Source organism: Dysidea avara, chromosome 9 (assembly GCF_963678975.1).
Source record: "Dysidea avara chromosome 9, odDysAvar1.4, whole genome shotgun sequence".
Taxonomy (NCBI): Eukaryota; Metazoa; Porifera; class Demospongiae; order Dictyoceratida; family Dysideidae; genus Dysidea; species Dysidea avara.
The window spans coordinates 29036399-29039839 of NC_089280.1; the positions used below are offsets into that span (position 1 = coordinate 29036399).

General features: G+C 37.9%; 1 long non-coding RNA gene across 1 annotated transcript; it reads left to right on the forward strand.

Annotated features, from left to right (window-relative positions):
* The first annotated feature begins 320 nt into the window (after positions 1–320).
* Positions 321–2598, forward strand: LOC136266129 (uncharacterized). Its single transcript, XR_010705924.1, has 3 exons — positions 321–365; positions 420–650; positions 2141–2598. It is a non-coding gene; the product is annotated as an uncharacterized lncRNA (long non-coding RNA).
* Positions 2599–3441: the final 843 nt, after the last annotated feature.

Below are 3441 nucleotides of genomic sequence, written 5' to 3' on the forward strand. Positions count from 1 at the left end.
ACCTAAGCGCGCAACTTAATAGTTTTTTTCTGACAAAAGTTGAGGCGTTTGTTATGCTGCGCGGGAACATTAAAATGGCGACGTTGGCAGGTGCTGGCAGAAAGTTGGAGAGAATCGACGTGTTCTTCTGTGACATAGAGAAAGAGAAGATTCCGCAAGCAAGTAGTGACATAAAAGAATGCCAGTGAAGCGGCCGTCTCGACTCGAGGGGTTCTGGACTCAAGTTACTACTCGCACATCACCCGCCTACCTTAACAGCTATAATTCCATATGGGTATGTGAAAAGGAGTGGTATTATTGCCACTGCTTCTAATGTGAGGAAACAAACAAGCTCTTCTTACTACAACTTGGTGGAGGAAAACAAGGTGGGCATCATTTAGAGTCGCCTAGTCCAGTACACAAATATTTATTATATCCAGGTTATCAAAATCGCACTCATCAATAGAGTAGTATGTCTGGAGATAAATATAGTGTTACTCGTCAGCAGAATGTATCACCAGATATATTAAGAGAATGGTAGCTTTGCCAAGATGGTGAACATCATTAAGACTATAGCACCTGTTGAAAAAGTCCATTGGACCTCAGGATGCCAACCTACAATTGAGTTTGAGCTGTTACTGAATGTTGTTGATGTGTCACCTGGTCTGTAGGTGAGGTTCTCTTTTGTGATTACAAGTCTTGTTTGTAATTATGTATTTGTTTGTAGTATGTGTTTATTCTGTGGTGTATCATTAAACAAGGCCACAAACAGACATCCTGTTCAAAATATGTGTAACCTTATATCCTACATTGCTCATATCTTGCCTACAGTAATTGTGCTAAGTAGTACCTTGAGTAGTATGTATGCATTCCCAGGTGCATTTGGATTGAACATAATACCACACAGTACTTTACCATTATTTGTAACTTGATTTTAGAAAGCGGATCCAAATTATACACCAGGGGAAATTGAATGACCACCTCTAGTGGGTAGCTACACTATCAAACTATCCGGCGATTTTGATGCTCAAAACTGGTTTCTTGAGGTTATGTTTTCTGGGTGCCCTGTCAGGCTCTAGTCACATTTTCTGGCTTTGACACGAGGACCTCGCTTCATGAGAATCAGTGGTGGATGGCCTTCAACAGCCAGCCAAAGGTTTTGGTATTGATTCTGCTGTATTTCAGCCACTTAAGGAGCTAGTTTTCAAGAATAGCTGCCAACCTGCTACTAATAGGCCTAATGTATTTTGTGGAGTGGACTCACACTAAGTTAGAAACAGCTTCTTAACAATTATCCAGGAATTTCCTAGTTCTTGTACCACTGTAGACACTAATGTCAAGCTAAAACTACTGAAGCTGCTCTTCCTACAAAGTCACAAATATCGCACGTGTACTAATTTATTAGAATATTTACAAGACGTTATAATAGTGCATAAATAGTTAGATATAGGCTACACATAGCCTTTTCTACACAGTCTATATAGTGACAACATATTTTTAGATGTAAACTAGCTTAGCGGGCAGCATTAAGCGGATAGCGCAATACTAACAACATCGCTAAGTATTTACTTCTGGTCATTCACAGTAGCCTATTCACTAGTACTAAGCAGTAAAGCAGCAAAGGAATTAATCCTACGCAACTACAATAGCCTCCACCACTGCTAGTATGCACAAGTACACATGTTTTGTAAACATTCTATTAAATTAGTGCATTCGCGAACTCTGTAACTTTGTAGGAAGAGCAGCTTCAACAGTTTTAGCTTGATAATGGTGTTTCCAGTGGTACAGGAGCTAGATAATGCCCGGATAACTGTTAAGAAGCTGTTTAGTTCAGTGCATGAGTCCAGTCTGCGAGTCCAGTCTGCGAGTCCAGTCTGCGAGTCCAGTCTGCGAGTCCAGTCTGCGAGTCCAGTCTGCGAAATACATTAGATCCTACTATTAATGTGTATTCTATGCATAGTATTAATGTATTCAGTTTTTCATATTTGTTGGCCCTGACCACAAACATTTTTCGTATGGTTACACTGGATCTGTTTTCAGTAATCTTGCATCATTCAACTTTCTTAAATGTCCAAGAAAAATAGTTATATTGTAGTTTAGGTTGCATTTTTTTGTTAATGTGTATTATACCGTGCATTCATTTACATTATACAATTTGCAGAAACTTCAATAAAGTGGAGCAGCTGTAATATGCCGAACTTAAGGGCAAGGTGGAAATAGCTATCAATCAAGAAGATATTAAGTGACATCGATACACCAAGAGAGCAGAGAGACATCTAGCAAGGAGTGACACGATGAGCTAATGAAAGTTAAAACTCAAGCTTAAGGAGTAAACATGCTGATATGATGATAAAGATGGTAGTCAATTAAACAGGTTCAGCCCAGGTGATCACACTTTGTCCCAAGCAAAAGAAATTTCGTGATGGGTCACAAAATCTGATATATGGTACTGTACTATGTGACTAACTTGTAGCTATACTATACCCTTGTAACTGTGTACATGTATATAATGTAATACCATGTAGATATTATTGTTTACAGTTTTTACCACATGTATAAGTTTCATTGATACTGTACAAGAAATGTATTTGAAATTTCATTAATACTGTATAGAAGAAATCTGTTGGAAATGTCGTAGATATTGTATAAGGGAAATCTGTAGGAAATTTCATAGATATTGTATAGGGGAAATCTATAGGAAATTTCATAGATATTGTATAGAGGAAATCTACAGGAAATTTCATAGATATTGTATAGGGGAAATCTATAGGAAATTCCATAGATATTGTATAGAGGAAATGTATTGGAAATTTCATAAATACCTTATAGAAGAAATCTGTAGGAAATTTCATATGTCCAGTGCAGGAAATCTGCAGGAAATTGTGCCCTATCATGTAGTAGGAAATGTACAGGAAATTTGCAAATTTCCTGTACATTTCCATCTCCCGGATATGTGCTGGAAATGTCACCTGTCCTGTAAATTTCCTGCACATATCCTGCTACAGGAAATGCCACATTTTTTCCTGTGTTCTTGGCCGCCACCTTGGATTTTACATCTTTTTTCACCATAGCCTTTTTGAGGGCCGCACTGTTTTTTTACAGCTTGGCGGTTTTGGATTAGATAATAGCTACATTAGGGACTTTGTGTAGTTATATACGTATAATCAGTGCTCTTCTTAGCACATACATCATTTATGTTAACACAACAGACCATAGTTATAGTGTCGAGCTTTGAAGTTATTCATGAAGCTACTGACATGCACTGTTGGGAAAGTGTAGCTAGCATTCCAAAAATCTGACACTAAAACTTTAACCAAATTGCATGATTTGAAGCTGAAACCCATGCACAGTAGTCTTAATGCCGGGAAATGTTTAACTATACAAGTACAGTTGTGCACTTTGTAGTGTCAATAAAATAAATGGCTATATTATATCAAGACACACAGTAGTGTGTCGTGCGGC